The sequence below is a fragment of the Oryctolagus cuniculus genome, chromosome 7, assembly GCF_964237555.1.
Source record: "Oryctolagus cuniculus chromosome 7, mOryCun1.1, whole genome shotgun sequence".
In the NCBI taxonomy this organism is placed as follows: Eukaryota; Metazoa; Chordata; class Mammalia; order Lagomorpha; family Leporidae; genus Oryctolagus; species Oryctolagus cuniculus.
This window is the reverse complement of record NC_091438.1, coordinates 8078532-8099724: the sequence shown is the minus strand read 5'-3', so window position 1 is coordinate 8099724 and position 21193 is coordinate 8078532. Positions and strand designations below refer to the sequence as shown.

General features: G+C 49.9%; 1 protein-coding gene and 1 long non-coding RNA gene across 5 annotated transcripts in view; one reads left to right on the top strand and one right to left on the bottom strand.

Moving 5' to 3' along the window:
* Positions 1-1628, bottom strand: part of CEP350 (centrosomal protein 350) — a 158947-nt gene extending 157319 nt beyond the window's left edge. For 3 of the 4 annotated variants that reach the window (XM_051858261.2, XM_008263850.4, XM_008263852.4), the window contains exon 1: positions 1363-1500. The gene's annotated coding sequence lies outside the window, so the exon portion shown is untranslated. Of the gene's footprint in view, positions 1-1362 lie in introns of all 4 variants that reach the window. The other variant, XM_008263851.4, reaches the window with a different exon arrangement.
* Positions 739-21193, top strand: part of LOC138850471 (uncharacterized) — a 35584-nt gene continuing 15129 nt past the window's right edge. Inside the window, exon 1 of the long non-coding RNA XR_011390263.1 lies at positions 739-1164. This is a non-coding gene — a long non-coding RNA (uncharacterized lncRNA). The remainder of the gene's footprint in view (positions 1165-21193) is intronic.

The following is a 21193-nucleotide window of genomic DNA, read 5'->3' as shown; positions in this document are numbered from 1 at the left end:
CACGAAAAGGTGATGTCAGCTATTCCAGAAAACGGTTTTTTATTTTGCTCTCGCTATAATTTATAGCAATTTAACAAGAATGGCTATCATGCAGGAGCCACATCTCTGTCGTTGTGCCCATATGACAGAAGCGATACAAAATGGGCCAAGACTCAGGGGCGGAAAAGAGTTCAAAACTTTATGATTCATGAATTGATGACTCCGCAGAAGGCTGATTGCTCAAGTATCAGCCTTCTTACGTAGCTCAACACACCAACACAGCTCAGAAACTCGGGGGAACTCACACATGCATCTCCAAACGCACTAAGCTCTGCTCCTCCGGGAAGGCGGGATACACATGGACATATCCACACATACAATGTATTCTAGCGCAACCTTCACTTTCTGATCAAAGTATCTTCCATCTAACGCGACCACAGCTCAGTAGCTCGGCTTTATTTCATTACACTGGCCATCAACTCAGCGCACCAAAACCAGTTACAAGCCCATGAGTTGGAAGTAACTTCCAGCACAGGTCTAAGAGCTGATCCCCCAAGGTCAGGATCGCCGGTCGTCAGCAGCACCCGGCCTTGCTTAAACACAGTATTTCCAATAAATTTAAAAAATGAAGGGCAGCTTCTGGACTCGCATCACTGCTTCCACAAAACCATTCGGCTCGGTACCAGGTCTGCCCTCCCTTTAAACACAGGGCGGGAGGCGCGGCTCGCATGGCAACGCCAACGACTTCTCACAACAAGACCCAGGGGGAGTGCAGGGGTCGCCACCCCATCACCTGCGCTCTCCCCAGAGCACCCCATCAACACCTGCCCCTACGGGCAACTTCCCAGCTGCAAAACCGAAACCCAGGCCCCTGCCAACCCACGCCTGCGACACTAAGCACCCCTGAGCGCACTGGGCTGCGTCTAATTCAATCCTGCCAACTTCCCTGCACAGCGCACGGCCCGTTCGCTCTCCCCCCCCCCCCCCAAGCCATCCCGGCACCTCAAAGTTTTCCCTACGCCGTACTTGGCCTTGCCGACCTCACCGAGAGGGAACCGAGACCGGTCAGCGCCGCCACCGCGGCCAGTCCCCAGGAATCTCCCCAAATCTCCGAGACGCAGGCGGGACACCTCTCCGCGGACCAGAGGGCAGCCGGACCGCGCCTCTCTGCAGCCGCGCGGGCAGGTAGGGACCCGGGACCCGGGGGTCAGGACGACCCTCGCCCGCAAGCCCCGGGCCTCCGGGAGAGTCACCCGGGGGCCCGCCCTGCGCGCCCGGCCGGGGCTCCCCGCGCCGCGCCCCGCCTCCGGGGGGACCCGGGACCGCGGACAGAGGCTGCCGAGACCGAGCGGGCGCCCTGCGCCAGGTCCTCCCGCGGCTCACCTGAGAGTGTCGCCTCCGCCCTCGGCTCCCACGGTGCATCCCGCGGGGCCTGGCGGAGGGTGCGGTGACGCCGCCCCGACCGGCCCCAGGGCTGCCCGGCCTGTGGCCTCCCCGCTCCGGGGACGCACCGAGTGCCCGCCTCGCACCGGCCCCCGGGCTCCGCCGGTCAGCAGGGCAGGAAGGCGAGGCGGAGGGCGGCCTCCCTGCCCCCGCGGCGAGCCAGCCCCTGAGCTGCGGCGCTCTGCAGTTCCCGCTGGCGCAGCGCTGGCCCCGCTCCCCCCTCCGCCCGGGAGTCACTTCGGCAGCGGCGGCCCAGTCGCCATTACAGCCCAACAACTGACACGGAGGAGGAGCGGCGCCGGCAGCGGCGGCGGTGGCGGCGGCGCGAGGCAGGGCGGGAGCAGTCGCGGCCCAGGCAAGCCTCGCGAGAACTGTCCCGAGTCGGCTCCTCAGGAATGCAACCTTCGACGGCGGCCACGTTTAGTGTGGCCAGAAGGCGGGCGCGAGGTGAGAGGACGAGGGGCGGGGACTCGCGAGGCGGCCATGTTTGGTGTGGCGAGGTTTGAGCCTTGCGGGACTCGGGAGGAGCCAAAATCTATCCGCAGAGGAGACCCCCCACCCCCACCCCGCTAATTGGGCCTTCTGGCTGCGCAGTTCACCCCGGGCGGGCGGAGGAGGCCGACTGGGGATTTGACAGGGATGAACTCTGAAGTCTGCCTCGGAGAGTTGACGGGGCTTCGTCCCTCGCCGTCCGGATAAATCGCACACCCCAGTCGGCTTCGGGGTCATTGCAGCTCTGCGGCGCTGCATGCAGTTAGCGCTGCTGTCTGTGACGCTTTGATCGCCGGGGTTCCAGGGCCCTGGCTAACGGCGTAAGAGGAGAGCAAGGAGAACGGAGTCCCCCCTCGTCGGCATTGGCCTTGAGAAACCCTCAGGGGTCGGCGCCGTTTCTGGGATGTGTGTCCACACGTCCCCGGTCTGTGCGTGGGGAACTCCGTCCCCTGTCGGAGACATCTCTCTGCAAATGACGCCGAACTGGCCCCTGTCTGTAGGGCCCGAGTGGGAGCTGAGTGGGGAGGCACAGCAGTCCCACGCACGTGTGCAACGTGTAGTGTGTCCCGGGGGAAGACAGGAAATAGGGAGATCCCAAGCCCTCCGCGTGGTAGCCAGAAACATCACCTAAGGAAAGTGCTATTTGAATTTTCCCATCTTTGAGGTATCAAGCAGTGGAGATGTTTTTCATGGTGTTTTCCTGAATGTGTACAACCACTTTATTCAGTAGACTCACTTTTAAAAAAATAAGAAATGGGTTCTAATGAAGTAATCTGTCCAACACTATACCATGACTAAAGTTTACCATTTTGTCTCTCTGCATTCCTACAAAGCCAGCTCTTCTTCCTGGCCCCTGCCTTTTTTTTTTTTTTTTTTTTTTTTTGGACAGGCAGAGTGGACAGTGAGAGAGAGAGACAGAGAGAAAGGTCTTCCTTTTGCCGTTGGTTCACCCTCCAATGGCCGCCACGGCCGGCGCACCACGCTGATCCGAAGCCAGAAGCCAGGTGCTTCTCCTGGTCTCCCATGGGGTGCAGGGCCCAAGCACTTGGGCCATCCTCCACTGCACTCCCTAGCCACAGCAGAGAGCTGGCCTGGAAGAGGGGCAACCGGGACAGAATCCGGCGCCCCGACCGGGACTAGAACCCAGTGTGCCGGCGCCGCAAGGCGGAGGATTAGCCTAGTGAGCCACGGCACCGGCCCCTGGCCCCTGCATTTCTATTGCTGGCCATTGAGAACCAAGAGGCTCAAAAGTTCAGAAATGTTATATACTTCTTTTTTTTTTTTAATTAATTAATTTATTTGAAAGGCAGAGTTACAGAGAGGTAGAGGCAGAGAGAGAGAGAGAAGTCTTCCATCCGCTGGTTCACTCCCCAGACAGCCGCAATGGCCAGAGCTAGGCCAATCCAAAGCCAGGAGCCAGGAGCTTCTTTCAGGTCTCCCACGCAGGTGCAGGGCCCAAGGACTTGAGCCATCTTCTACTGCTTTCCCAGGTCATAGCAGAGAGCTGGATCGGAAGTGGAGAAGCCGGGACTGGAACCGGCACCCATATGGGATGCCAGCACCGCAGGCAGCTGGTGGCTTTACCTGCTGTGCCACAGCGGCGGCCCTATACCTCTTTGTGTGCTTGCCTTTGTCCTGCGATTACAAGGTCTCTAAATACCATCACTGTAGAGTTCAAGGTCTCTAAATGCCATCAGTGTAGAGTTCTTGTATATCCTCCCCTTTTGTTCACTTGCACCACTGCTTCTAACTCAGCCATTTCACTCCCACTGACCCAATGATTTCATAGAATTCCCAGACTCCAGCTTGAGTGTTGTCCCTGCCCTATCTCAACCTGCCAAGTTAAATAAAAACTTCTCACCTCAGCCATCGCGGCTTTTCTCAGTATGGCACCACTCTGTGTTTCCATCTCCCTGAAGCAGGGCAGTAACAGGCAGGAAAGCAGTGGTGTGATGTCGGGAAGAATCTGATGCACATCTTGGCTCTGGCACTCACCTACCCTGTGACCTCTCAGGAACGTCCATCTTATTGTCTGCAAAGCAAAGCTCGTGACAGCTGCCTTGTCAGGTCGTCTTAGGATTGTACATAACCCCTATCAGGGCAGGTGTTTGGCCTGGCAGTTAAGATACCTGTTAGTGCACCTGCATCCATTTTTGGAGTGCCTGGGTTCTCTTCCCCTGGCTCCTGACCCTGACTCCAGCTTCCTGTTAATGCTGACCCTGGGAGGCAGCAGCAATGACTCAAGTAATTGGGTCCTTGCCACACACGTGGGAGCCTTGTGCATGACCCCAGTGCAGTTTTTGCCACAGTCTTTAAGTACCAGCCCAGAGACTACCTGCTACAGAAAAATGGCACCATGGCTCACATTTCGCAGGCACTTTCCCGCCCTTGAACTCCATAAGGCTGTGCGTCTCCCTTAGGGCCCTGTCTACCATGGATAGTCTGCGTTACCTTACACATCATCATCGTGCTAGATTGTAAAGCCCTTTGTCTCCTTATACTGGACTAAGCACGTGAACTCTGGAGTCAAACAGGACTGGGTTTGAAGCCTAGCTAGAAACTTACCAGCCACACTGCTTAGGTCAAGTTACTTGACCTCTGTGCCTCCGTGTTTGTGTCTATACACTGGAGATTGCAATGCAAGTTATCTTATAGAGCTCTATGAGGATTAAAAGGAATAAAACACGGAAAGGCACGTAACTGATGTTGAGAAATGTTGGTGATTGGGGTAGGCGTTTGGCACAGTAGTTAAGGTGGCACTCGGGACTCCCGCGCCCTGTATCAGAACGTGAGATTCAAGTTCTGACTCCTTTACTTCTCATGCAGCTACCAGGGAGGCAGCAGGGGGTGGTTCAAGTGCGTGGGCCCCTCCCTGACATGCGAGACCTGGACTGTGTTCCAGGCTGCTAGCTTGGGTGTGGCGCTGCCCTGGCTCCTGTAGGCATTTGGGAAGTGGATCAGTAGATGGAGGCTCTCTTGCTGCATGTGTGTCTCTGTTTCTGTGTCTGTCTCTCTCCCCCCAACCCTTTTCTCTGCCTTTCAAATAAAATTAAAATAAATAAATAGGGGCTGTCACTGTGGCGCAGCGGGTAAAGCCACTGCCTGCAGTGCTGGCATCCCACGTGGACGCCAGTTCAAGTCCCAGCTGCTCCACTTCCGATCCAGCTCTCTGCTATGGCCTGGGAAAGCAGTGGAGGATGGCTCAAGTCCTTGGGCCCCTGCATCCACGTGGGAGACCTGGAAGAAGCTGCAGGTTCCTGGCTTCAGATTGGTCCAGCTCCAGCTGTTGCTGCCATTAGGGAGTGAACTAGAGGATAGAAGACCTCTCTCTCTCTCTCTCTTTAACTCTGCCTTTCAAATAATAAATAAATAAAAATCAATGTTTAAAAAAGAAATACTGGTTATTTTTAACAAGTTGAATCAGTGTCTTACATAGGCACTCAATTTTTATTGCATTAAATTGAATATTTGTTAATTTAGCCAAATTTTGAGTGAATAGTCATTTTTTTTTCTCCTGGGAATGTGAAATTTGATATTGATCTCTAGACAACATGTTGAGAAATAGTGGCGAGATAGCCTATGATAATATAATGGTGTCATTCTTTTTTTTTTTTTTAAGATTTGATTTATTTACTTGAAAGGCAGAGTTAAAGAGAGATAGAGGTAGAGGTAGAGGTAGGGGTAGGGGTAGGGGTAGGGGTAGAGATATAGAGATATAGAGATATAGAGATGAGAGAGAGAGAGAAAGGTTTTCTATCTGCTGGTTCACTCCCCAAATGGCTACAATGGCCAGATCTAAGCCGATCCAAAGCCAGCAGCCTCTTCTGGGTCTCCCACACAGGTGCAAGGGCCCAAGTACTTGGGCCAACTACTACTGCTTTCCCAGGCCATCGCAGAGAGCTGGCTCAGAAGTGGAGCAGCGGGGCCAGTGCCGTGTCTCACTTGGTAATCCTGCACCTGAGGCGCCAGCATCCCATATGGGCACCAGATTCTGTCCTGGTTGCTCCTCTTCCAGGCCAGCTCTCTGCTGTGGCCCGGGAAGGCAGTGGAGGATGGCCCAAGTGCTTGGGCCCTGCACCCCATGGGAGACCAGGAGAAGCACCTGGCTCCTGCCTTCGGATCAGCACAGCGCCAGCCGTAGCAGCCACTTGGGGAGTGAACCAACAGAAGGAAGACCTTTCTCTCTATCTTTCTCTCATTGTCTATAACTCTACCTGTCAAATAAATTTAAAAAAAGAAGAAGAAGAAGAAGTGGAGCAGCTGGGACTCAAACTGGCACCCATATGGATGCTGGCACTGAAGGCCACGGCTTTACAGCCTATGGCACAGCGCCATCCCCATTCACTATTTGTTGTTAACCGAATACAGTTATATGTCAGGGTTCATTAGAAATAGTCCTAATGAAATGTCAAGACTGAGTGGCAAACCTACTCTGTAATCTTGTCCCTCACCTTTCAGTCAGAGCCCCAGCTGTCTGCCAGTCTAACTGTGCACACACCAAAGTTAAGGATGGCTTTAGTTGTTACTTTTTTTTTTAGACTCAGTGTTTGTGTTTAGTTTTGAAATTTTCTAGGGGATTTGGTATTCTGATGGTCAGAATTGCAGAAAAAGTAAAATTGATCAGTAAGAACTTTCTATGACAATAAAATAAAATAGTTGTATAGATAGATGATGATGATAGTATCATTTTGTATGTACTTGTGAATTTGTGTACATGAACACTCAACCAATTAAATGTCTCAAACACAGAGAGGAATTTCTATAAAAGTGGCATTTAACTGTATTTGACTATACAAGGATATTAAAATTGGAATTATCGAGTGAGGTCCTAAGACAAATTGGTAACAGCAACCAAATTAAGTTGTGACAATGGACCCTCAAGATGTACATTATCTTTTTCTAAAAAATTTATTTATTTGAAAGTCAGAGTTACCCAGAGAGAAAAGGGGCAGCAGAGAGAAAGAGAGAGAGGTCTTCCATCCGCTGGTTCACTCCCAAATTGGCAGCAACAGCTGGAGCTGTGCTGCTCTGAAGTCAGGAGCAAGGAGCTTCTTCAGAATCTTCCCACATGGGTGCAGGGACCCAAGGACTTGGGCCATCTTCTACTGCTTTCCCAGGCCACAGCAGAGAGCTAGGTTGGAAGTGGAGCAGCCAGGACTCAAACTGGGGTCCATATGGGATGCGGGCACTGCAGGCGGTGGCTTTACCTGGTATACCACAGTGCCAGCCCCAGGATACACATTTTCAAAGGAGAAATATAAGCCCACTTAAGTGACCTCTGGACCCCTTATGAAAGACCCTTCCACCTGGTCACTGATAGGAAAGAATGGATAAATTCTAGTTTCACAGCACTGAAGATTTCTTCATAGAGGTGAAGCACTGGGTGCAGACGGAGCTGCCGCGTACCCCAAGCTAGCAATTGGGGCTTGCTGGAGACAGCACAGAGAGCTGTTTACCTGCACCAGAATCTGGGAGGTCGAGTAGCCTGGGGCTGACTTCAGGCCTGAAAGGTACAGCAACTGTGGCAGCAGAGTAGAGGACAGTACGAGGGACATTAAGGGTTACTGGAGAATCCAAGGAACCGATTAACTAAAGAATCATTATACCGGCCGGCGCAATAGGCTAATTCTCCGCCTGCGGCGCCGGCACCCCAGGTTCTAGTTCCATTCGGGGTGCTGGATTCTGTCCCAGTTGCCCCTCTTCCAGGCCAGCTCTCTGCTGTGGCCAGGGAGTGCAGTGGAGGATGGCTCAAGTCCTTGGGCCCTGCACCTGCATGGGAGATCAGGAGAAGCACCTGGCTCCTGGCTTCGGAGCAGTGCGCCGGCCGCAGTGGCCATTGAGGGGTGAACCAACGGCAAAAGGAAGACCTTTCTCTCTGTCTCTCTCTCTCACTGTCTACTCTGCCTGTCAAAAAAAAAAATTTTTTTTCATTATACTGGGGCAGTGCTGTGGTGCAGCGGGTTAAAGCCCCGGACTGCAGCGTTGGCTTCCCCTATGGGCACCACTTCAAGTCTTGACTGCTCCACTTCTGATCCAACTCCCTGCTAATGCACCTGGGAAAGCAGTAGAGGATGGCCCAAGTCCTTGGGCCCCTGCACCCACGTGGGAGACCTGAAGAAGCTCCTGGCTTCTGGCTTCGAATCAGCTCAGCTCCGCCCATTGCAGTCATTTGGGGAGTGAACCAGAGGATGGAAGACCTCTCTCTCTCCTCTCTCTCTAACTCTCTACATAACTCTTTCAAATAAATGAAATAAATATTAAAAAAAGAATCATTATACATTGCAAAATCATTCTTGTTGTACAAAGAAGTTCACATGAATAGTACTCTACTATTTGTGTTCAGAAAAAGTGGAGGGGCCGGCGCCGTGGCTCACTTGGTTAATCCTCCGCCTGCGGCGCCGGCATCCCATATGGGCGTCGGGTTCTAGTCCTGGTTGCCCCTCTTCCAGGCCAGCTCTCTGCTGTGGCCCGGGAGGGCAGTGGAGGATGGCCCAAGTACTTGGGCCCTGCACCTGCATGGGAGACCAGAAAGAAGCATCTGGCTCCTGGCTTTGGATCAGCGCACTGCCAGCAGTAGCAGCCATTTGGGGAGTGAACCAACAGAAGGAAGACCTTTCTCTCTGTCTCTCTTTCTCACTGTCTAACTCTATCTGTCAAATAAAAAAAGAAAAGAAAAGGAAAAGTAGAAGTAAAAGTAAAAGTGGCGGGGCTGGCATTGTGGCGTAGCAGGTAAAGCCCCAGTCTGCAGCACGAGCATCCCATGTGGGCACCACTTCAAGTCCTGGCTGCTCGACTTCCCATCCAGCTCCCTGCTGATGCACCTGGGAAGTGCAGTTCTGGGTTCAATCCCCAGCTGCAGCTCTTCTCCTGACTCCGGCTTCCCACTGATGTGGGAGGAGCCATGATTACTCAGTAATCAGCTCCTGCCACTCATATGGGAGACCGGGACTATATTCCTGGCTCCTGGCTCCAGCTCCAGCCCAGAACTGGGCACAGGAGTATTTGAGAAGTGAATCTGAAAATGGGAGTGCCCTGTCTCTCTCTCTCTCTTTCTCACAGGAGCTGGGACAGGCCTAAGCCAGGAGCTGCAGACTCAACCTGGGTCTCTCACATGGGTGGCAGGGACCCAAGTACTCGAGCCATGCACCGTAGGAAGCTGGAGTTGGGAGTGGAGCCAGCACTTTACCCCAGGCACTCACTGGGGTAGGCGTTGTGACACAGCCAGTGAGGCTGCCGCTTGGGACGCCCACATCCCATATTGGCGTACCTGGGCAGGTCCTGGCAGCTCTGCTTCTGATCCAGCTTCCTGCTAGTGCACATCCCAGGAAACACCAATGATGGCTCAAGTCCTTGGGTCCCTGCCACCCCACTGCTGATCTGGATTGAATCCCAGGCTCCTAGCTACTGCCTGGCCTAGCCGTGCCTGTTGCAGGCATTTGGGGGAAGGAACCACTGGATAGATCTATCTCTATCTGTATCTGTATCTGCTGCTCTGCTTTTCAAATAAATAAAAATAAAAGAAGAAACTTTAAAAAAATAAAAACAGGTACTTGGATTTAAATGTGCATATCCCATGTGACAGCATAACCACTGAAATGAGTGTCTGTCCCCAGCAGTGGGAATTTCTTTTTTAAAAATTTATTTATTTAGTTGAAAGTCAGACTTACGCAGAGAGAGAATGAGAGGCAGAGAGAGAGACAGGGAGGTCTTGCATCCACTGATTCACTCCCCAATTGGCTTCAACAGTTGGAGCTGTGCCAATCCAAAGCCAGGAGCCAGGAGCTTCTTCCAGGTCTCCCACGTGGGTGCAGGGGCCCAAGGACTTGGGCCATCTTCCACTGCCTTCCCAGACCATAGCAGAGATCTGGATTGAAAGTGGAGCAGCCAGGACTAGAACCGGCACACACACACGGGATGCTTGCACCACAAGCGGGGGATTAACCTACCGCACCACGGCGCTGGCCCCTGGGTGAGCTTCTATTCTCACACCTCTTTCCTTTTCCATGTTGCCTGTTCCTCACATAAATTTTAAAAATGATATTTTCTTATTTACTTTCATTTTAGCACATTATGTAACACCTAGAAATGCAAACTATAACGAGTAATAATGCCTGCATGTACCCACACTTACTAACACGTCACCAACACAGCTGAAGCTTCCTGTGGTCATCCTGACCATATATGAATCCCCCTCTGCTCCCTCAGATGTGACCACCTTCCTGATTTCAGTGTTTTTTATTCTGTAGCATTTACAAACTCTTCACTACATTTGTAGGCATCCCTAAGTAATCTGTACCAGTTCTGTGAGGTTTTCTTTAACTTACTTTAACTGCTGCTTAGTATCTCATTGTGTGAATATCAGCTTATATATTTTCCTATTGATGAACACATTATTTTCAATTTTTTGCTATAATACACAATGCTTCCATAAAAAATGTTGTTAGTTACTTTCCTTGTGTACCTTGGTTTCTGATAGCTGTGAACTGTTTAATACAGTATATGCTGGGATAAGGAGCTATGTCAGACTATAAATCAACATAGGCCCAAGTACTTGGGCCCTGCACCCCATGGGAGACCAGGAGAAGCACCTGGCTCCTGCCTTCAGATCAGCATGGTGCGCCGGCCACAGTGCGCCAGCCACAATGGCCATTGGAGGGTGAACCAACGGCAAAGGAAGACCTTTCTCTCTATCTCTCTCTCACTGTCCACTCTGCCTGTCAAAAAAAAAAAAAAAAAATCAACATAGCTCTTCCTGCATCAGATAGTCTTGTCTTAGAAAGGTCAGCTAACCGAAGCAGTATGCTTAGTTATGTCATTGATTACATCCTGTACCAGCTCTTCATCTTATTATGGTCCAGTAACAACAAGTTTGAGAATGTGGATTCTGAGTGAAATTGTTGGGTCATAGGCACACCTTGCACTTTATTGCATCTTTCAAAAATACTCTCCAAAGTTGTTGTACCAATTTTTATGGCTATTAGAAGTGAACAAAAATTCCCACTGTTGGGGCTGGCGCTGTGGGGTAGTGGGTAAAGCTGCCGCCTGCAGGCCGGCATCCCATATGGGCATCAGTTCATGTCTTGGCTGCTCCACTTCTGATCCAGCTGTCTGCTATGGCCTGGGAAAGCAGTAGAAGATGGCCCAAGCCCTTGGGCCCCTGCACCCACATGGGAGACCTGGAGGAGGCTCCTGGCTCCTGGCTTCAGACCAGCCCAGCCCCGGCCCTTGCGGCCATCTGGGGAGTGAACCAGCAGATGGAAGAACTCTCTCTCTGTCTCTGCCTCTCTGTAACTCTGACTTTCAAATAAATAAATAAATCTTTAAAAAAAAATGCTGGCTGGTGCCGTGGCTCACTAGGCTAATCCTCTGCCTTGCGGCACCGGCACACGGGGTTCTAGTCCCGGTAGGGGTGCCGGATTCTGTCCTGGTTGCCCCTCTTCCAGGCCAGCTCTCTGCTGTGGCCAGGGAGTGCAGTGGAGGATGGCCCAGGTGCTTGGGCCCTGCACCCCATGGGAGACCAGGAGAAGCACCTGGCTCCTGCCTTCAGATCAGCGCAATGCACCGGCCGCAGTGCGCCAGCCGCGGCGGCCATTGGAGGGTGAACCAACGCAAAAGGAAGACCTTTCTCTCTCTCTCTCACTGTCCACTCTGCCTGTAAAAAAAAAAAAAAAAAAAAAAAAAAAAAAAAAAGAAAGAAAAAAAAGAAATGAAATGCTGAAATAATACTAACATTGTTGAAGTGGATTGTCTTCCATGGGGGCGGGCACTGAGCATAGCAGTTAAGATGCTGGAGTTGTGTTTGTCCATACCTGGCTGCAGCTTCCCACCAGTGCAGCCCACGGGAGGCAGTGTCGATGACTCACGTCGTCGGGTTCCTGCTACCCATGTAGAAGACCTGGCCTTAGTTCCTGGCTCCCAGCTTTAGCCTCATCCAGCCCGGCTACAGGGGGCATTTGGAGAATTAACCAGCAAACGCGCTCTCTCTCCATCTGTCTCTGTTTCTCCTCTTCTCTGCATCTCAAGTAAAAACTAAAATTTTAATGTATTAAAAATTATCTTCTATGGTAACTTTATTGATTTCACTATTATTTTATAAGATAGTTTTCTAGTCCTTTATAGTCATGTGAAAAATTCATAGTGTTACTTTGGACTTAATTTATGTGACTAAAAATAAAAAATCAAGGGGCCGGTGCTGTGGTGCAGTGGGTTAATCTTCCGCCTGCAGTGCTGGCATCTCATATGGGCACCGGTTCAAGTCCTGAATGCTCCACTTTCAATCCAGCTCTCTGCTGTGGCCTGGGAAAGCAGTAGAAGATGGCCCAAGTCCTTGGGCCCCACACCTGCATTGGTAACCAGGAAGAAGCTCCTGGATCCTGGCTTTGGATCAGCTCAGCTCTGGCTGTTGCGATCATTTGGGGAGAGAACCAGCAGATGGAAGACCTCTCCCTCTGACTCTACTTCTCTCTGTAACTGTTTCAAATAAATAGAAATAAATCTTTTAAAAAAATTAAAAAATCAAGATACTAAAATATAGGGGCCTTAAAACCTCCAATTAAGTTTCCATGTACACAGGTCTTTCTTTAATAATATTTCCAGTCACAAAAGAAAAATTATTCAATAAGTAGATCCACTCTAAAAGTTAGAGTCTTGAGTAATAGTAATTCTAAACAGAAAATATATTTCCAGGCCGGCGCCGTGGCTCAATAGGCTAATCCTCCACCTAGCGGCGCCGGCACACTGGGTTCTAGTCCCGGTCGGGGCGCCGGATTCTGTCCCGGTTGCCCCTCTTCCAGGCCAGCTCTCTGCTGTGGCCAGGGAGGGCAGTGGAGGATGGCCCAAGTGCTTGGGCCCTGCACCCCATGGGAGACCAGGAGAAGCATCTGGCTCCTGCCTTCGAATCTGCACGGTGCGCCGGCCGCGGCGGCCATTGGAGGGTGAACCAACGGCAAAGGAAGACCTTTCTCTCTGTCTCTTTCTCTCACTGTCCACTCTGCCTGTCAAAAAAAATAATAATAAAAAAATAATAAAAAAATAAAAAAGAACCTACTCTAAAAAAATATATATATATATTTCCAAAGATGGCTACACCAGTATGTTTCATCCCACAGGCTCTTCGCATAGTGTGATACTGACACCCCTCCAGTGCGAGATGGACTCTGTGTTTCCTCCTCTGGAGCCTGGTGAGAACTTTGTAACTCCCTCAAACAGTAGACCAGTAGACCAGCAGAAGGGCACACAGCAGTGTGTCCTCAGAGGCGAGGTCATCAAAAGCAATACGGATTCTGCTTTGTGCTGTCTCCAGGGACACACTGGGAATTCTGATCCGGCATGAAAGAAGTTCACTGGAAGCTGCCCCGTTGGAATGCCACATGCCAAGAAACCCCAGGGACCCCTGGTCTCAATTAGCTCAAGTCTTCCTGGCACTGCCTGCCAGGCTCACGATGCAGTGGTGGGTCTAGTCTCCAGCTATGTTAGTCAGTGCCCTCCTGAGAAACTCAAGCATTGTGGAGGCTGACCAGTCCAACCTCTGCAGGGGAGACAGCCAGTGAGAGATCTGGGGGAAAGCCGACGTTGCAAGCTCAAGTCCAAAGGCAGTCTGCTATTTTCTCAGTCTTTTCTCTGAAGTCCTTCAACACGTTGGACGGTGCCCGTTCGCATTGTGGAGGGTAATCTTCATACTCAAAGTCTACCTTAAAAACAGCAACAAAATAGCACTACCTTTACAGCAACATCTGGATTGATGTTTGACCAAATATCTGGGTATCGTGAACTAACCAGATTGACACATGACATTAACTATGACACCAGCCTGCAAGCCATCCCAGCTAACACCAGCTGGAGCCAAGGTACATTGCTCCACCAAGTCCTACCCTCATGTAGACTTGTACGTAAACATTGTCATTCTGAGCCACCAAGTTTCAGGATAATTCGCTGTGCAGCATATGTACCCAGAAGTGGTATCTGTAAACTCTAGTGACTGCATACGCATTTGTTATTTCATTTACCTTTAGGTGCACATTCGTGTTGGGAAGGATTAATACCAAAATGTAACTAACCAGTAAGAATGGGAGCCAATCAGAGTGTAGCAGGATGAGAGCTCTCCCCACCCCCACCCCGCCCCACCCCATTGGGCTGAGTGTAAACTTCTTGGTTGGTAGATCTCAGGAATCAGGAGCTTAAGGACAGCAGTCCATCACCAATCTGTATAGAATTATTTTAGTATTTACACAAGCAAACCAGGGCAGATCAGTAGGTATCAGCAAGAAAGTGGGTCTGACACCTAGCTGTAGTGCTTTTGGTGGACTGTGGCTCATTTGCTTCATCATCCTGACAGCTATCGAAGAAAACCCTGGCAGGAATGTGCCTCTGGTAAGATTGCACTGGACTATGTGAGCAGAGTCTCGTTTGCACTGGAGAAGCCTAACAGCACGGTGTTTGTCTCCCAACGGATGCCACTCAGTATCGAGCCCATGACTCAGCTCAGAGGCATGGCCCTGAGATTCTGGGATTCCACAGGAGGACCTATGATTGGGGCACTGTGGGCCAGATACTCCAGTACAAAACCATGAAGTTATCTGAGCATACAGCCATTAGTAGTCATAGATAAAATACATCAGTAAAAAGTGGTGTTTGTCTACCCCCTAGAAAAACAGGAGTTTGGATTTGAGCTCACCAGTGGCTCAGAATCTCACCCTTCTTAACATGAAGCTACCTGATCATTGCAGAGAGTAGAATCATAGCTTGGAAGATGAGAAATTCCGAGTAAATTTGGTCTAGCAAAATTAAAGTGGGGCCCTTTTCCTCACTTAATTTTATTTATTTATTTTTTATTTATTTTTTTACTATTTGACAGAGGCTGACAACAACCTCTTTTTTTTCTTTTTTAAATATTTATGTATTTATTTATTTGAAAGGCAGAGTTACAGAGAGGCAGAGATAGAGAGAGAGAAAAAGGACTTCCACCCACTGATTCACTCCCTAGATGACCGAAATGGCTGGAGCTGTGCTGATCCGAAGCCAGGAGCCAGGAGCTTCTTCCAGGTCTCCCACATGGGTGCAGGGGCCCAAGACTTGGGCCATCTTCTACGGCCTTAGCAGACAGCTGGATCAGAAGTGGAGCAGACGGGACTCAAACCAGTGTCCATATGGGATGCCGGCACTGTAGGCGGTGGCTTTAACCTGATGTGCCACAGCATTGGCCCTTCCTCACTTAATTTTAAAACACTTTATTTGTGAGGCAGACAGAGACAGGAGAGCGCTCCTATTTGCTGGTTCACTCCCAAACACCTGTAACAGCTATAGGATGGAAGCTGGGAGAGGGGAACCCAATCCACGTCTCCCACATGGAGGACAGGAACCCAACTATTTGCGACATCACTGGTTTCCAGGGTACAGGTTAGCAGGGATATAGAATTGGGGGTGGGGCTTGGACTCAGACTCAGGCAGTCTGATTTAGGACATGTCCATCCTAACCAGCATCTTAATTGCTAAGCCAAAAGCCCACCCCTACCTCATTTAATTTCCTTACAACCTCTTGTTGGTAAATATTAAAAAAGATTGGTTCTGTCTTACTGCTAGGGAAGATATGTATTACCATCTGAGAAAGTCAAGGCATCACTCTTCAGGAATAAGATCAGATACTTTTCTTTTTTTTTTTTTTTTGGACAGGCAGAGTGGACAGTGAGAGAGAGAGACAGAGGGAAAGGTCTTCCTTTGCCATTGGTTCACCCTCCAATGGCCGCCGCGGGAGCCAGGTACTTATCCTGGTCTCCCATGGGGTGCAGGGCCCAAGTACCTGGGCCATCCTCCACTGCACTCCCTGGCCACAGCAGAGAGCTGGCCTGGAAGAGGGGCAACCGGGACAGAATCTGGCGCCCTGACCGGGACTAGAACCTGGTGTGCCGGCACTGCAAGGCGGAGGGTTAGCCTAGTGAGCCGTGGCGCCAGCGGATTCTGGTTTTAAGGTATATATCTTTAAAAAAAAAAAAAAAAAAGATTTGGGGCTGGTGCCACGGCTCACTTGGTTCATCCACCGCCTGCAGCACTGGCATCCCATATGGGCTCCGTCTCTAGTCCCAGTTGCTCCTCTTCCAGTCCAGCTCTCTTCTGTGACCCAGGAGGGCAGAGGAGGATGGCCCAGGTGCTTGGGCCCCTGCACCCATGTGGGAGACCAGGAGGAAGCACCTGGCTCTTGGCTTCGGATCGGCATAGCTCTGGCCGTAGTGGCCATTTTGGGGGTGAACCAACGGAAGGAAGACCTTTCTCTTTGTTTCTCTCTCTCACTGTGTAACTCTATCTGTCAAATAAATTTTAAAAAAGATTTATTTTATTCATTTAAAAGGCAGAGTTACAGAGAAAGACAGGGGAGAGAGAGAGAGAGAGAGAGAGAGAGAGAGAGAGATCTTCCATATGCTTGTTCACTTCCCAGATGGCTGCAATGGCTGGGGCTGGGCCAGGCTGAAGCCAGGAGCCGGGAGCTTCTCCCACGTCTTCCCAGGCACATTAGTAGGGAGCTGGATTGGAAGTGGAGCAACTGGGACTTGAACCGATGCCCAAATGGGATGATGTACGGCAAGTGGCAGCTTCACCTTCACGCCACAATGCTAGTATATATCTTTTATGAGGTATAGAGTCTGACTTGAAGATTTGATGAAACTATGGAATAAACAGCTAAATCAGTGGTAGAACCTACACTTTCTCCCACACACACACACACACACCCCTTTTTTTTTTTTTTTTTGACAGGCAGAGTGGACAGTGAGAGAGAGAGACAGAGAGAAAGGTCTTCCTTTGCCGTTGGTTCACCTTCCAATGGCCGCCGCGGCCGGCGCGGCCGGCGCGCTGCGGCCGGCGCACCGCACTGATCCGATGGCAGGAGCCAGGAGCCAGGTTCTTATCCTGGTCTCACATGGGGTGCAGGGCCCAAGCACCTGGGCCATCCTCCACTGCACTCCCTGGCCACAGCAGAGGGCTGGCCTGGAAGAGGGGCAACCAGGACAGAATCCGGTGCCCCAACCGGGACTAGAACCCGGTGTGCCGGCGCCGCAAGGTGGAGGATTAGCCTAGTGAGGCACGGCGCCGGCCCCCCCCCCTTTTTTTTTTTTTTTAAAGATTTTTATATTTATTTGAGAGAGAGAGTTACAGAGAGAAAGGTCTTCCATCTTCTGGTTCACTCCCTAAACGGCCACAACGGTTGGAGCTGGGCCCATCCGAAGCCAGAAGCCAGGAACTTCTTCCAAATCTCCCATGTGGGTGCAGAGGCCCAAGTATTTGAGCCATGCTGCACTGCTTTCCCAGGCCATAGCAGAGAGCTGGATCAGAAGAGGACCAGCCAGGACTCAAACCAGCACCCATATGGGATGCCAGCACTGCAGGCAGAGGCTTAGCCCACCAGGCCATGGCACCGGCCCCCACACCCTATTTTTGAGTCATTCGTTCATAGTGGTTGGTAAACGTAATGAGGATTTAGGAGGTGCCTTCTGGAGCGTGTGAAGTTGACATGAAAAGGAAAGAGATGTCCTTTACAAAGTTAATTTTTTACAATCAAAAATAAAACATAAAGCAGTTTAAAACTGCACAATGCCTTTAGCTAACAGTGTAAACATGCATGCAATGGGTGGATGGGTGAGTTGCTCATCAGTGAAGTACACTAGGAAGAATTAGCGGGAAATCCCAGGCAGAGCAAAATCTGCTTTGTATATATCTGGTTGTTCAGATCAAGGTCACTTGGGGGATTGAATGATCTGGAAGACCCTCACTGTCGATGGCTAATCCCTCAAGGGGAGTGCGGAAGTGCTCTCAGAATACAGGCGGGCTGTGGAGGGAGTTTCTTCCCCCTCTCTTTCTTTCTGGTAGGGTCAAAAGTAAGGATTTAGCACCAATGTGAGGTTGCTTCTGTTTTTGTTTTAATAGAAGCTTAGAATCCAAGACTCATTCATTCAGCAACTGTGAGACATAAGAAAAAATAGGTCCACCTCAGAAACTTTCTAAAAAAGCATTGTTGAATGAAAAAAAAAAGCAAGTTGTTTAAAGAATGCCTGTAGTCAGATGCTTATGTAAATTAAAAACAAAGTAATTCTTTATGCAAGTAAAATACGTAACAATACATAAACTAGTTAACTTTTGGAAGAAAGCCTGATTAGGCTGAGGCCAGATTTTGGTCTGTGATTTGCTTCCATTTTGTTAGATTTCTTTAAGATTTGTGAATGAGACGACGAGTATATTGGCATCTGAGTATTAACTCTGTCTTACCCTCCCCAGATTAAGTAAGGACAGGAGTCCTGAAGTGTGTGATTTTTAGAATGCTTTTAAGTTTTAAACATTACATTCTTCTGTATTTAACCACCAGAAAACTTCCAAGATTTGGTTCTTTTGATGTCGCATGCCCCTTTTTCTCTAGTATTCTCCCTGTTAGGATCCCCTTGAATAGTGTTGCTAACAGATGCACTAATCCCTGTGGCTACATCAACCCCCTTTTCCCATGAACACTCTGAAGTCACAGGAGAGTGTCTCTCTTTAAAGCATCTCTCTGTTTCTCTGCTGATTTACGGACTAATAATGCGAACGAAATACGCAATGGAAACTCTTGTAGCAAGACAGCTGCGATGTTAAAAAAAGCTGAAGGACAAGTCAGCGTGAGGTTCTCTGTCACTAAGCCGGGCCATCTTCTGCAAGGGGCGAACCACCGCACTCACAGGCGGTGGAAAGTTTTACACTTTTGACAGGAGGTTTTCTGTGACCCTTGCAAAAATAGAAAAAGGCAGCTGGGTGCTGAGCCTGGGAGAAGAGCCACAGGTTTAGTGAGGCTCACCAGCCACTCAAAACACTTCTGGAATCCCGGGTCTCGGTGCTACCCACCTGTTGAACGAGGAACGAGACCCTGTGAGCATTTGGTTACAAATCCTATTGCATTAAGAGGGCCAGAAAGTATCATAAGCAGCTGAGAAATTCACAGACAGAAATAAGAATGATGTTGAAGACGAGTAGCTGATTTTGGAAATGTAAGTGGTTGCATTAACTCATTTGTAATAGGTTTATTTATTTATTTGGAAATCAGAGTTACAGAGAGAGAGAGATAGAAAGAGACAGAGACAGAGACAGAGAGACAGAGATCTTCCATCTGCTGGTTCACTCCTCAGATGGCTGCAATGACCAGGGCTGGGCCAGGTGAAAGCCAGGAGCCAGGAGCTTCATCCAAGTCTCCCACATGTATAGCAGGGGCCCATGGAATTGGGCCATTTTCTACTGCTTTCCTTGGCCATTAGCAGAGTTGGATTGGAAGTGGAGCAGCCAGGACATGAACCAGTGCCCAATATGGGATGCTGGTGCCACAGGTGGAGGCTTTACCCAAAATACCACAAGGCTGACCCCAAACTCTTATGGTTAAACATGAATTGAGAAACTTGGGCAAAGCAAATGTACAAACTGTTTTCTTTTTTAAAGATTTATTTATTTATTTGAAAGTCAGAGTTACACAGAGAGAGAAAGGGAGAGAGAGAGAGAGGTAGTCCACCCTCTAGTTCACTCCCCAATTGGCTGCAACGGCCGGAGCTGCACCAATCCAAAACCAGGAGCCAGGAGCTTCTTCCAGGTCTCCCATGTGGGTGCAGGGGCCCAAGGACTTGGGTCATCTTCCACTGCTTTCCCAGGCCATAGCAGAGAGCTGGATCAGAAGTGGAGCAGCTGGGACTCGAACCAGCACCCATATGGGATGTCGGCACTTCAGGTGACGGCTTTACCCGCTATGCCACAGTGCCGGCCCCCACACTGTTTCAACATATGCTGATTATTTAATAAATGCATGGGCTTTCTAATTCTCAATATTGTGATATGTAAGTGGTTATCTTGTAACTAATACAACACACACAGAGTCAACACCTGTACCACCGCTGCTGACCTCAGCCCCTGCACACACAACGTCTGGTTTACTTCTCATAAAATCTGTAACATTACCCTCATCCGTCCCTCACAGGGAGGAGGCTGAAGCTTGGGAAGGGAAGTGATTTGCTCATGGTCACAAGGTTGAGAGTGGGAGAGCTAGAACTTAAACTTTGTCGTCTGAATCCAGAACATTTCACCACACCATGCAGCTGCACAAAGCCGCTGAACGCCCTGCGGTGTGGAATTCTGAGCTTTGCCCAAAATGATGTGAGTGACTGAAGTGAGAAATGGTTGTTGGGTTGAGTTGAGGATCCCTCTTCCCGCCCACTAGTTGGCCACCTTTTTAGCCAGTCCACAAGGGAAGAGGCAAGGATGTTTGTTCCATGGATGTCTATATGCTATTGACCCTAAATTAACTTGATCTCCTATGAGCAACTTTAATCCTGAGCTCGGGTCACAGTGAGGGAGAAATGTGTGAAATTTACATTTTAAATATAGTTTCAGTTTATATGCACTTATTATAAAACCTTATTTTTACTCTGTGATTATAGCCTGCTTTTAGCGCAAGTATTTAGTAATACTGGATTATGAGCAGCTTATATTTATTTATGATTTTTGTCATTAGTAACAACATGAGGGGCCAGTGCTGTGGCTCAGCAGGTTAAGTTGCCACTTGAGACGTTAGCATCCCATGTCAGAAGCTATTTTGACCCCTGGCTTCTCTTCTTCTGCTCCAGCTCCCTGGTAATGTGCCTAGGAAAACAGCAGATGATGGTCCAACTATATGGGCCCCTGCACCCACGTGGGAGACCTGGAGGGAGTTCCAGGCTCTCGGTTTCAGCCTGGCCCAGCCCCAGCCATTGTACCACTTCAGTAGTGAACCAGGGGATGCGAGATATCTCTCTCCGTCATTCATTCTGCCTTCAGGCAATAAAATAAAATAAAATAAATCTTGGCTGGCGCCACAGCTCAATAGGCTAATCCTCCGCCTGCGGTGCAGGCATACCGGGTTCTAGTCCCGGTCAGGGCACCAGATTCTGTCCCGGTTGCTCCTTTTCCAGTCCAGCTCTCTCCTGTGGCCCGGGAGTGCAGTGGAGGATGGCCCAAGTGCTTGGGCCCTGCACCCGCATGGGAGACCAGGAGAAGCACCTGAATCCTGGCTTCAGATTGCCGCAGTGTGCCGGCCGCGGCAGCCATTGGAGGGTGAACCAACGGTAAAGGAAGACCTTTCTCTCTGTCTCTCTCTCTCACTGTCCACTCTGCCAATCAAATAAATAAATAAATAAATCTTAAAAAAAGTAGTAACTTAAGCACACACTGAAAGTTCATATTGATAATGCGAACTATAAAAGATTTACAGGAGCTGGGATATGGGATAACAGTGAGAGTAACAATTGGG